Consider the following 13,776-nt stretch of genomic DNA (forward strand, 5'->3'; position numbering starts at 1 on the left):
ATTCCGTTTTTCAACGGAAAGAAAGAAGTAGAAGAAGAAGCAGGGCAGATCATCCCGACATCTCACGCACGGGACGCAGAAGGAAAACACATTGCGTTGGCGTGTGTGTGTGTGTGCTCCAAATTAAAACACGGCCCCGTCAGTTTAGATGCGCCACCCATCCTCCCACACACATAGAGATGGCCAATAAAATCATAAGCATGTTTTGAGATGTTTACATCTTCTCCGTGTGGAGGGGCAAGCAAGTTCCTTTGGAGCGGAGGCGGGCGAAAGTTCTGGTCACCTCGGACTCGGACCCCTCCTCGCTGCCGCCCACAGAATGCATCGTGGTGCTTTGTCGGTTTTGGGTGCTAAGTGAAGCTATCCAGAGCAACGCTGGACATGAAGCAGATGGTCGCCTACACTACTACTACTACTACACACCGGCCCTGTCTATTACTATCCTCCCAAACCGGGGCGGGGGTTATGGCCCATAGCGTAACCTTTTTTGCCGGTAACGAGACTCCCGGGAGGTTGTATTTTGTTACAGCAGAAAACCCGTACCGTGTCTTTAACGTCTTTAAGGCGCGCACATTGTTAACACACATCCCCAGAGGGGCAGCGGAAATGCAGCTTCACAGGTTCGCTCACCAAACCAACAACAGCCTGAACGTTCTAACGATTACCTTTAATAGTTCTTGTTCGCGCTTTCCTTCTCTCTCTCTCTCTATCTCTCTCCTATCACAACGACCGGTTAGGCATAACGGAACGGGAAACAAACCGAAAAAAGGGAAAGATAAACAATAACAACAACACGCGATCGTCACAACGGAGAAGAAACGGAAATTGGCTCGCTGGCTCGCTGACTGACTGACTGACTGACTGACTGACCGACCGACCGACCGCCTGATCCCAACCGACTGACTGACCGTCGCACGCCAACATCGATGGAAAATCCCTTCACCGTGCTCTTGCTGTCTGTCCCCTTCGCCACTGCTCGAGAATGAAATTATCGGCGCGGGTTCACGCGTTCCCCAGGCGCAATATCCGCGTAGTTCCGCACGCCGAACCGCATCCGCATTGGACACCGAACGGCCTCGGTCCGCTCTCCTTTCCGGTCCTCAGTACACCCACCTACACACGCACTAAGAGGAAGAGAGAGAGAGAGATAGAGAGAGAGAGGATAGACAAGCTGGCCTTCCTCTTTCACGCCAAGGTTGTTGCGGTGTGAGGTTGCGACGAGTGAACGGCGAAACAGCGAAACACACCGTCTCGTTCCTTCGTTCCATCTCTGCTCGAGCGGTGAGTGCAGCACACAAGCGGGGATACGCGTCACTCCATGGGAGCGTAAGAGAGCGGGGAGGAAGAGAGGGAGAAGGGAGTTTCCATCTTCCTCCTCATTAGCGCCGATGTTCGCCGAGAGCCGCAGCTTTGCCGCGCCGAATTTGAATCAAATGACCCTCGCGCGAAACGAACGCCACCGCGGCCTGCGCTACACAGCCAAGCAGCCAGGGATATTGGGTTGACGTCAAAGTGTCTGTGTTTTCGTAAGTGTGGTTTTGTATCTTAATGACGTCATTTAAAGGGGCAAAAACATAAAAATAAAATCATAATAAATTGATTTCACATCAAAAAGTGACTTTTTCTCATCTTCACCCAACTTTTCAATCAACCTGATAGCCTCCCTACACACACACACACACACACACACACACACCACACACACACACACACACACACACACACACACACACACCACACACACACACACACACACACACACACACACACACACACACACACACACACACACAAACATACTTTTGCAAGTGAAGCGACTCGACACGAACAGCAGCAAATGTCAATCCCTCTGACACTACACACCCCCCTTCCCGACCTTCCCCGGCCAGCCCTTTCGACCATCGTCACACCACAAACGATTTTCCCGTTAAGTGCCCGCTTTACGACGGCTTTTCCACGGCTGGTTTTTCCGCTCCCAGGCACGTTTTGTACTGATGCGCTTCATCCCCTCCCGCCCATCCCATCCCACCCACTTTCCACTGGAGCGAGGAAGTGGGGGAGAGAGGGGTTTGTTCGCCACTAGCGTATCGATTTCCATCATTATACGGCATGCTGTTTTCCTTTTCTGGAGCGTGTCGTGTCGGTGTGGCAAAAAGCAGCACGGATGGGTGAGAGAGGAGCTCGCTCTCTCTCTCTCTCGCTCGCGTCTGCCTTATCTCTCTCACATACACACACACAGCACGTCGTGTGCGCTGCTTTCCCGGCAGGTCCTTTTGCATGGGTAAATATTTTCCCACGTTTTATATTGCAAAAAAAGGCATAACAGACACACACACACACATACATGTGGGGAGGGGAGCTTTTTTGTGTGTGCCTAGCACACCGCCCGAAATGGTTTTATTTCCCATCCTGCTTCTTCGTAATGGGTCGGCGGGCGGCTCTTCGCCTACTATTTAGAGACACACAACTGATCGCATTTAATAGGCAGGCGCTGCTTGCCAGCACACTCCTCTTCTTCTCCTTCTTCCCCTTCTCTCCCTTCGATGCACATTGTGTCATTCCCGTCCCTGCCCTGTCGCTATCGCTTCCCATCTAGTGTGCCGTGTCTTAAAGATGTAACGCCAACGGACGCCCTTTCAGACGAACTCACAGGGCACACACACGGGCACTTTAAGTGATAAGACGCTTTTTGTACGTGTGTCAGCGTGTGTTCGTGTGTGTGTGTGTGTGTTTGGGTGGATGTGGGATGGAAACTTCATAAAAAGAGTCTCCATTTTCCCCCTCGTTCCACTTCCACTTACCTCTTCCCCGTCCCAGTGAGTTGAAAATGAAGTTCACATTGCAATAGGGAAGTTAGTAAGCTTCGTCCTTCTTGTTTTTTTATCTTCCTTCCTTTCCTTTTTGCCCTCCGCCAACGCTCTGTCATTTCCGTCCGACCGTTCATCGCTAGGTGTGCCTCTCTTTTCCCCTCACGACGTCTTTGCAACTCTCGGTACGCACCAGAAAGAAAGAAAGGCGCAAAATTTCTTCTTAAAAAGCCCCAAAATAAAAAACACAGTTCTTGTTCGGCGGTTTCTTCCAATTTCTACACGCGACCATCGACCGCCCGGCTGTCGACCGTGATCTGCATCACGGGGGTTTTTTTGCCATCATTTCACGGGATGGATGATTAATTTAGTCAAAAAAAGAGAGAGCGAGAGAGAGAAAGCGAGAGTGAGTGAGAGAGAAGGAGAAAGAATAAAAACGATTGTTTGCGGAAGGATGCAGCGTCATCTTCCATCGCGCGCGCGCCTGCTTTGTGCGCTCCGCTCCGAAAGCTTTAATGCTGTTTGGCGGGTTTGGGTAGATGTGGGGAATGAGTAGTAACTCATGTGTAATATCAACAGCACTTTACACATGCAGCCCAGTCCTATCATTTGCTGACGAAAGCGGAAAATTTTAAACGCTGCTTGGTGGCGCTCGCTGTTTTATGTTCGCTCTTTTTTTTTTGTGTGTGCATTATTTAAATCTCATTTTATTTGCCGCCTTTGAAGCTGTATCCATGTGTGTGTGTGTGGTAATCGGTGGTAAGCTAATAAAGCTGTTGTTAGACCAGCACTTCCATCAAACGGCAAAAGCAACCAACGACACACATTCAGCTGACTGCACGTGTGTACAACAGTAAGTAATGATTGCCTCCCGGGGATGGTTGACTTCAAAACGGTCCTCGGACTGTCGAATGGTTCTCGCCTGGACTGGCGTGGTTTTTTCCCTTTTTTTTGCTTTCATTCCCACCCCAAAACTGTACTCATTTACCGTATGTAAAACAGCAGCACCGCGCGTAAAATGTGGTAAAAGAAGCCGGCGAGCGCATAACGGCGGTACGGAACGATTATTAAACGCTGTTTGATGTTGCTGTGCTCCGGCACGACAGCATTACGACCTGACCCCTTCCCCCCTATCGGGTAACGTGAAACCTCGTACGATGAAGCATAGAACAAAAAAACAACAACGAGAAACAGTGCCGGGGAAATGGAGCACCGGGCCAAACTGTCGTCGCTCGGTGTTGGTCGTTGTCGAAGCAAAAGCTAAACAATAACAACAGCAAAAAAGAAAGGACAGTGGCATGAGGGAGCAACCATTGCGCCACATCTTTTGCCAGCCGCTCGGAGGAAAACGTCAACGAACAAAAACGCACTTTTTTTCGGGAAAAACGAAATTTAAAACCTCCAAAATCCAAACCGGCCCATCAGTGTGGCCTCTGTGTGTGTGTATGTGTGTATCTTTGCCCGAATTCATCGATATGTTTGCCTTTCGTTTGACCTAAACAAAGCCCTCAACCCGGTTTTTTCCTCCCCCCCCCCCCCTTTCCCTGTTTTTCTGGCTCCTGGCTCAGCTCAGCCCAAGCGAATGATCTTTTCACCTTCACCGGGACAAACAAAACCGCTCGCCTCGGATGTTGCAAAACAAGAAAGCATAGCCCTTATCCCACGTTACCCTCCACATTCCCCCCCACCCCCCTTTCCCTTGATCCGATTTCGAGCGATCTGGTGTATGCAAATGCCGCCCGAAATGAGCCCCGACAGCACACTTCGCGGAGATGGGACAGATAGACGTACATGTGTGTGTGTGTGTGTGTGTGTGTGTTTGTGTGTGTGTCGGTCCATGTACATGTACACGCGGGCCATGCGGCTGGAAAGGCTCAAAAACCCGGACCTCGAGGCCAGAACGAATTTTCCCGTCGATGTTGTTTTCCCATCACCTGCTGTACCTGTCTCATTGTGTGTGTTGCTTCGCTTTCCTTCTTCCACAAAGGCCCATGTGGTTGCTGGCTGCGGGTTTTAAAATCTCGTTTTATCTCGACACATGACCGGGCCCTTCCACCCTACCCCCTCCCCCCCCCCCTTACTCACCAGTAGAAGAAATTTACGCTCATACCTTGTTGTTTTGCCCGCGCGCGTCCGCGCGTATTTTCGGTGCTTTGTTTGCTTGCCCTTCTTTCTTTCTTTCGTTTTATTTTTTTTTTTGCTGCATACGGCCGGTTAATAACAATTCTCTTCGGCTATATGGGGCTGTCCGGCTGCTGTGTGTGTGTGAGAGAGAGAGACAAAGATAGAGAGGGAGAAAACGGAAGCTCACAAATGATTGCCCGGCTCGCGTAATGCTACTTACCTTGCTTGCTTACCTTTCTTCGGCATGGCCTGCTGCTCGGTGCTCGTCGCTGCTACTGCTCCATCACGTGAGATTGATATTTTCGCCCGCCGCTCACTCGCTCACTCACCACCGTGTGGCTGTGCTCACAAAATGCTCACATATGTGTGTGTGTGCTGTGTATCATAATTGTTAAACAATTACTAAAATTAAGGCCATCGACGCGCTGTGGGGCAGGCGGGGTGCAGAAATAGTGCCATGCCATGCAGGTTGAGGATGAAAGCAGCAATGCCGGTTAAGCTGGAGGGCTAGCAGGTCTGCAGGAGCGCGAGAAATTAGACTACGAACCAATACGTTCGACACAGCGCTCGGAGCGGTACGATTAAACCAGGTATTGCCATATTTTACTACTTAAATGTAGCTTTCCTGCACAAAAAAGGGGGGGGGGGGGTTTTCCCCCTCTAGTTTCCAATATTAATGTTTGTTACGTGTTTGCCAATTGCAATTCCACGGTCTTTGTGGTACAGCTCTAGCCCCAGCAGCCGGAGAAAGCTCGCACTGCTCTTGATGGCTTTAACTAATTTGCATGACAATTGCATCTTCTTCGGGGAAAGCAATTTTATTTCACTCTCAATTAATTTCAATATCGCAATTCGACCACCGACACCGCGCTTTTCCCCTCGCACATTACCAACACACACCGACGCATCACTGAGCGTCATTGTTGTTGACGTCATCAGGCAAAAACAACGTTTACAGTACATGACCCCCGCCCCGGCCAAAAGTGCATTCGCAAATCCGAGGGAATTGCTGTTTTTATCCTTCTCCCGGTCTGTCCCATTCCACAAACGGGGAGAAATAGAAAAAATGTGGCACAAAATGTACATTAACGATAGCGTTTTCCCGCTTCCCAGGAAAAAAAAAACACAACTCGGAGCTCTAGATTTGCACATTTCCTGTTCTTTTGAAGGGTAAAGATGAAATAAAGCGAAACGGGGAATGATTTTTCGCTTACGCTTACTTATGTACACACAAGCGCCCGCACACACACAAACACACATACGCTTATTGTTGTTGTTGTTGTTGTTGTTGGTCGCCTTACAACAACCCGGCCGCGCTCGGCACACATTAGTCCGTGCAGTAGGCACCAGATGGCGCTTCATTACTTACGTTTCTCTTTCGCCGACTGAACTGCAATTCATGTGTGTGCCAGCCTACTACGGAAGCAGCATGGCAACCGAAAACAAAGCCACGTGTGTGCATGTATGTGTGTGTGTGTGTGTGTTTGTGTAAAGAGCGAAAAGCACCCCTCTTCCCATGTGGTTAAGTGCTTCTTTGCGTGGAACTTTGGCGAGATGGGTGAGCCAACAGAAAAAAAGCTCTTATTCATCCTTCCTTTTTTTTTCGTCCCCCGGATGCAGTGTGGATTTCTTTCTTCCCCTAAGAAGGCAGAGTGGGAATGAGGGGGTCATTGTGGCGGGGCTTTACTACGCATAACGTACGACGGAGCATTAAACCTCTTCATCAGGGCTCGCGCAGACGGTCATAGAGAAAGACGAACAGCGGCAAAGAAAAGCAAAAGAAAAGGGCAGCAGAGAGCAGCGGTGGGCTCATTAGACGCTACTTTTGCTGCTGCTGCTGCTGCTGCTGCTGCTGCTGGACCACCACAACGACACAAACGCATCGGCATGCGCATTTTCCACAGGCATGCCGCCGCCGGTTGCGAACTCAGCCAAAGAAAAGGGGCGAGGGGGTACAAGAAAAGCGTCCCGTCCCCCGAAGGATTTGCTTGCGTCTGTTTATTTAAAACTTTCCCCCCCCTTTGCCCCCCTCGCTCCTCTTTCCTCTTGCGTTTTGTGTTGGGTGGTGTGTGTTATCACAAGCTGCTTGCTCGGGAAAGTTTTGTTTTCCGTGCTGCAGCGGGGGCTCGATCCCCAAAAACCCCAACCCAATGACGTGCGTGCGTGCGTGCGTGCGGATGAGCTCTTCCCCCATTTCAATGCAAATGTGCGTGCGCTACCCACCCAACTATGTGCTACGAAAACAAACGAAACGTGAAGAGAATCGACCTTAGCGAAATTACCGACAAAAAGGGACACAAAAGGGACGGAAGTGTATTAAAACCGGGGAGGTGGGTGGGTTTGGATGGGTTGTGTGTGTGTGTGTAACAGAGGGTGGATGTGCACCCGGAAGCGTACTGCAGGATATTAGCAAGACCACAAGACTGACTGTTCACAAGCAATTCCGAAGGGGTTGGGTGGTTGGTTAGGAAGGAAGAGGAGGGGAAAAGGAAGGGGATAAAAGCGGCTCAAATCCTCCCTCCTCCCAAAAAAAAGGGACAAAACCCGACGTTGAGCGTTGGGGTTTATTTTAAAAATCAAAGCAAAAAAAAGGGTCGCGGCGCTTGCCTGTGGAAACGAGGCCAGAAGAAGGAAAACTTTACTTTCTTTTTAAGTGTGTGCGTGCGTGTGTGTGTGTGTGTGTGTGAGTGTGGTTTTTTGTTGTTGTTGTTGGAAAGATAGTAACTTTAACGATTGAAATAATTTGCGTTTTCTTTAGCTCCTCCATTCTTTCTCCATTCTTTCGCTTATCCTCTGTCGTTTTTTGTGTGCTTTTAACGAAACATCAAACGAAAACGACACTCCTCGAAAAAGTCCTGTGTGCAAAGTAAGTATCGATTGGGATGGCGAAAGAGGAAAGAAAATGAGGAAAGGAAGAAGAAAGGAGATTCGTGGTCGTGACCATTCTCAAGACCACGTTAACTTTGTCGTTTCGCTTCCTCTTTTTTTCTTCATTTCCCTTTTGGCTTTGTTTTCCTGAACCTCTAAAGGAAGGGTGGTTTTATTTTGATTAATTTTATCACACTTCGTTTCGGCGCCGATGCTTTCTTTTACTTCGCGCCCCATGGAATGTACTTTAATCTGTGCTTACATCCTGGGTGTGCTGGTGGTGGGTACAATTTAGCGAAATTACAACTCCCACTTTCAGTTCCACTTTAAAGTTGGGGAAAGAAAAAGAATCCACAGACAACAGGAAAGTGATTGTGGGAGAGTTGTATTTTTTGTAGGTACGTTTTCTCGATTCTTGTGACCTACAAAGAACACAATTTCAAGTGTTTGTAGTTTGCTTTTCTTGGCTTGAATGTGGCTCGCAAGCATCTGTTGTCGAGCGTTGAATGTGAAAGTGAAAACTAACTCCCTCTTACGCTCTGCTCCAGCTACGATGATTTAGCTTCGTGGTGAAACTGTGCAACCCTGTGAAAGATGATGATGCTACGCTGCCACGGTGCAATAATTCATTTCTGTTACTCCCCCTGCTCAGACCGCCACAGCAAAATAATAGGCCAGCAGAAGGAAACAGATCGCCCACCTGTTTTTATTTCGAGATGGAGTTTTGCTGTTAAAGGTGGACCCCATATTTTGTCCCTGCTCGCACCATGCCCGATGACGTGTTACGTGCCCGCCGGCCAGGCCAGACCAGCGCGGAACACGCATTTATTAACGGCCATTGTTTATGAATACCAGCTGCTTAAAGGTGTGTGTGAGAGAAATGGAATGGAATGGGGGAGAATTTGTTTTTCTAATGTGCCAACGAGCTATTTCAAATTCAATTCGTCGTCGTTGGCGTCTTCGTCGAGTGAAATAAATTGGACCCTCGAGAGGTCGCGCTCTTAATGTGTGCTTGGCTTGGGACGGGCCGTGTGTTTACATCTTTTCGCTCACTTTAGCCCCTTATTTCCCCCCCCCCCCCCCTCAGAACCAGAAGCTCTTTAGCGTGGGAAATGATTTCTACCAAACTTTTCAACACACCGTGGGAGGGAAATTACTAAAAGATCCACCGTCAACAGGGCCGACCGTCTTTTTATCGTCACTCATCTACCCCCTCCCCTCCCCTACCCCTTGTTCCAACTTCCAAAAAGACATCTAGAGGCAGCCCTTGACCCAGCTTCTTTGCCTTTAAAAACCACCGTTTGAGTTTGACTGGTTTGAGCTGAACCCCCCACTCTTCTAATGCTAACCTTCCATCAATCTGTGCTACCATTATGTGTGTGTGTGTGTGTGTGTGTGTGTGTGTGTGTGTCCCTGATGGGAAAAGGGCCCCCCGAGAGACCGCGTACACTGTCACCGCCACACGCGCAACAGAGCATTCTGCTCCCCATCTTGGCGTAAATCATTCCCTCATGCCCATGAACGCGCACAACAGCACCGAACCGAGAGCCGAGAGTTCGATCGTAAATAGAATCATTTCTAAAAATTGTTTCCATTTCAGCGCTCTCTTGATGTGCGCGGAGTGTGAGATGAATCGAACCGTGGAGCGGGTCCGGGGGTCCGCTTACGCGATGACAGCAAGGCAGGCAGCCAGGCAGGCGAAGGTTAAATACATCGAGAAGATTAGATGAATTCAATACAATCTACCACTCCTCCTCCCCGCACCCACCTCATCCCCCGGTGTCTAATGGCCGCGACCTTTTCCCCTTCGGCTCATACCGCCGCCCTCGCGCACGTGCTACTCTGAGACAGACCATGCGTCTCCATCGCGCATACGAGCAGCCAGGCGCCTCCATTAGCTTTCCTTGGGCGCGCGAATTGAGATCGCTCTTTCATCGCCGCTCCCGTCACGTACGGGAATGGAGGGAGGGGGGGACATGAATGGATGATTTGTGGTTGCAAGGGAGAAAACGGGGGGAATAGGGGGAGACTTTTGCGCTACTTTTCTACTGCCGTTCCGTTATCTTCCCGAACGCTCCCTCCCCCCAATGGCATCATGATTGATGAAAATCGGGTGTCAAGAAAACATCACTGGCTGTAACTGTCTCATCACAGATTAAGATGCTGATTTTTGTGTACCCACACACGGTTCGCCATGTCGCGGCAGATAATCCAATCCAAAGCTGCCGCTGAAACATTTTCCAGCCCCGTATCGCTTCTACTTTTAAAGGTGGAAAAGCGAACGAGCGACCAGGGGGGGGGGGTCACCAGCACTTAAAAATGATTTGATAAATAAATAATCTAATTCAATGCATTCTCTCTTTCTCTTTTTCTCTCTCGCTCACTCATCTGCTCCCTTTATGATGTAGGGGAGGTTTTATTTTTTATTGATCTTCATCAAAACTGATCGCCACGCACGCAGGGGCCGGATTGAATTTATCACCGTGTAATCAAATCAACATCTGTATAATGCACCCCCCTCCCCCCCTTGCCTTACCATTTGCCCCAAACCCCCCCCCCCGCTCGTCTCGTGAAAGGGAAAGACACTCAAAGACAGAGCGAAAGTGTGAGTGAAAGATGGTTCAATAAATTTAAATTCAACATGAATATTAAACCTCGGGAAGTCGGTCCCAGCGCCCCACCCGGCCGAAATGAATGATTCGTTCGCGCGGGATTCGCTCCTTCTACACCTCCCTTCCTCACCCCCCCCCCCTCCCAGCGGGCGTCTGGGGTATGGGTTTGATTTATCTTTCTTCCGGAAGGTGCGCTTGCAAACATTTACATGCAACGCGGATTTGTTTTGAGGTGCCCGACAGCCCCCCAGCTTTATCCATAATTGTGCTGCTTTATTGTCATTGCCACAGTTTAGCAAAGCAAACGGCTCGCAGACCCAGCGTGGAATGAGAATAACCTTCATAAACATTTTTATTTCTCCTTGTGCGCACCTTTAAAGACCCTCCAGTGTGTGTGTGTGTGTGTGTGCGTTTTTTCTTCCTCCCCACGCATCACAATTGATATCATAAAACATAAATTCCAACGCACGGTTTTATTCATTGGCCGGGATGACGGCTTTTGACCCACAAAACAGAGGGGGAAAAAAGGAAAGAGATTTAAGTTATTATGCGCCTCATGAAAATTTATCTAAACAACCGCTTGGCGGTTGAAAGGGGCAAGAAGCGAAGCAGGGAAAAAGGTCAAGTCCTCCACATTCGCATTAAGGCACTTGAGGCACTGCTTGAGAGCGTGATTTATTCCTTCGGGATGGATGGCTGGTCAGCGATGCAAACAACGGTGCGCGGAAGGGCCCGGACGCAACGGAAATGTAAAATAAAAATCAAAACCATCTTTCGCATCTTCAAACCGACCGACACAATCCGAAGGAGCAGGGAACAGCCGGAGACTGTTGTTACCCGAGTCGGACAACAACGGCCGAAAAAAAAGCGCGGACGACACACAAACAGAAATAAAACACGAGGCAACAACAGCCGCTCGGTCGGGCCATTAAATGTCGAGAAGAAAAGAAGGGGAGGGGGGAACGTGCCCCTTCCCCGGCGGCGCCCGAACTGAACCGAAACTAAACAACAGTCAGATCAATAAACGTTTCTCGCTGTGCTGCTTGGGAAGGGAAGTGGGGAGGCAGCAGCAGCAACAAAAAGGTAACAAGATGAAACCGGCCTGAGTATCATCACCGAGCACGACGAGCACTTAAACGGTCATCTGGACCGCTCCCCACCCCCCCCCCCCCTCCCCCCAAACACGTGTGTGTGTGTCGGTGTGGAAACGAGGCAAATCGAGTAAGAATTTCTACTTCTGCTTGTAACACACCGCGGCCGCCCTGTGTATGAGTGGCAGCCAAGTGGCAGCGTCCCCCCACCCGGCAGCCAAACCAAAGAAAGAGAAGCAAGAAAAAAAGGCACACCAGTGGGGGGGGGGGGGGTTTGTGTAAACGCGTTTTCGCAGACCAAACAACCAAACGGGCACCGGTGATGGTAAAACTTAAAATGAAATAACGAAGCCCCTTTTGCGGGTTTCTCGCGCGGGTTTTGTGCCCCATTTCCCATTTCCGCGCGCAAGCGAAGCGCCAGAACAAAGGCACCAGAGTTGCGCGCACACACACACACACACAGTGAGAGAAAAGGAGGTGAAAGGGAGAGCATACAACAGCAACAATAAAGGGGGCACAAGTTTTCCCCCCACTGCCAGCAAGCGCCAGCATATTGTCGTGTGTTGTCGCGCGAAAGAAAGCATGAAATTAGCTACGAAACACAATTGCCACTTGTCTCGGTGGTTTCGTGTTACCCACCAAGAGGTTGCTCTGTGTGTGTGTGTGTTTCGGTTACCAGCCGTTCTTTTGTTGTACTCGGGCTCGGGGCACACCACCACCACCACCACCGTCACTTGATGTGCAAAGTGACGCAAAGAAACCGCGAAGCGCAGTGTTATTTCCACCTCCCCTTCTCCCCTTCCTTCGCAGGCCGACTTCCGGTTCCGCAGGACCGACAGCAGCAGCATCCCACAGCGTGAACCCACTTCACGCTAGACCGACGACACCCTGCATTTTCCCCCCTTTTTTCCGGCCACACTGTCGGGGGCGGCAATCGACGCGCCAAGCCGAAGGGCCATAATCGACACGAAAAAGTGGGCACCACTGATGTGATGTCGCCCAGCCCAGAGACTCTACGCTCCCATCCCCCCCTTCTACTGTTTTGTTCTTGGTAAATTCATTCCATCCTTCCGCCCATTCGGTGTGATAGCTTCCGGGTGGTGAAATGTGTCACACAAGCTGAAGGAGCACAACTTGACGCGGGAGAGCGAGCGAGCGAAAGCGCGTGACGTAAAGATGATATTCCTGTGTGGCCCTCCTTCCGATCCCGTCCCCGGACGAAGTGTGTGTGTGTGTGTGTGTGTGTGTGGGCATATTTTTCATCCCATCCATATACCCGTTTTGTCAAGCACCGTGACGTACCTTTTGTACGTACAACGATTTCCACGCAGTTGCTCAACCCGAAACACCTGAGGACAAAACCGGCACAACAACAATGGACGGATTTTCAAACCGATGGGTTTTCGAGAGCAACACTAATATCCTTGCCCCGTTTCCTACACAATGACCCCGCGCTCTACCAGGAATCGGGAAAAAAGGTCGGACCGTTTTTCGCTGTACCGGTTATTTCCTATTTTCCCTTTTTCTCTTTTCCCTTTCCAACACTCAACCGGAAACACGCAATTTCATACCAGTGCGCTAAATTGACTCTTGACTGCTGTGTGTAACGAAAGTGGGGAGCCCGCCGCCGCCGGGAGTTTTCATCCACTCGACAGTACAATAATAAACAAACAATTGAGCATTAGCCGGGCTGAAGTACACACTAGTGATGGCGAAAAATGAAATTTTCCTCGGAGTCGATTCCGGTTTGCTCCGAAGTTTTCTGGAAACGATTCCGGAGAGTAGGTCCGGAATCAGTTTCCGGAATCGACTCCAGGATCAGATTCAGCTCTGGAATTAGTTCCGGAATCGATTCCAGAATCAGAATTGGCTCCGGAATCGGAATCAGGTAAGTAATTGGCTCCGGAATTATAATCGGTTCCGAAATCAAAATTGGCTCTGGAATCGGAATTGGCTCCGAAATCAGAATCGGCTTGGAAATCGAAGTCTGTTACGCCATCTCCATAAGAAGAGACGTTTGGATCCTATGATGCTACGTATTGATAGCCGCAAAGAATAAAAATTTACTTGTAAATGATCCATTCTCATGAAGATTCCCGGACTAATTTCACTACTGAAACTTCTCATTTTGAATTAAAGAACTGGTTCTCATTCCGAAGCTAATTCCAATCAGATGGTTGGATAATAATTTGTTCCTGGAGTCAATTCTGATTCTGTTACAGGAACAAATTGCGATTCCCAGCTCGATTCCGATTCCGGAACCGATTTTGATTC

The 13,776-nt window shown here is 49.6% G+C and overlaps 1 protein-coding gene across 2 annotated transcripts in view; it reads right to left on the bottom strand.

The window, feature by feature from the left end:
- Positions 1–872, bottom strand: part of LOC121589891 (innexin shaking-B) — a 62,968-nt gene extending 62,096 nt beyond the window's left edge. Inside the window, exon 1 of one of the 2 annotated variants that reach the window (XM_041909129.1) lies at positions 761–872. The gene's annotated coding sequence lies outside the window, so the exon portion shown is untranslated. Of the gene's footprint in view, positions 1–665 lie in introns of both variants that reach the window. The other variant, XM_041909127.1, reaches the window with a different exon arrangement.
- Between the last annotated feature and the right edge of the window lie 12,904 nt (positions 873–13,776).

The sequence above is a fragment of the Anopheles merus genome, chromosome 2R, assembly GCF_017562075.2.
Source record: "Anopheles merus strain MAF chromosome 2R, AmerM5.1, whole genome shotgun sequence".
Taxonomy (NCBI): Eukaryota; Metazoa; Arthropoda; class Insecta; order Diptera; family Culicidae; genus Anopheles; species Anopheles merus.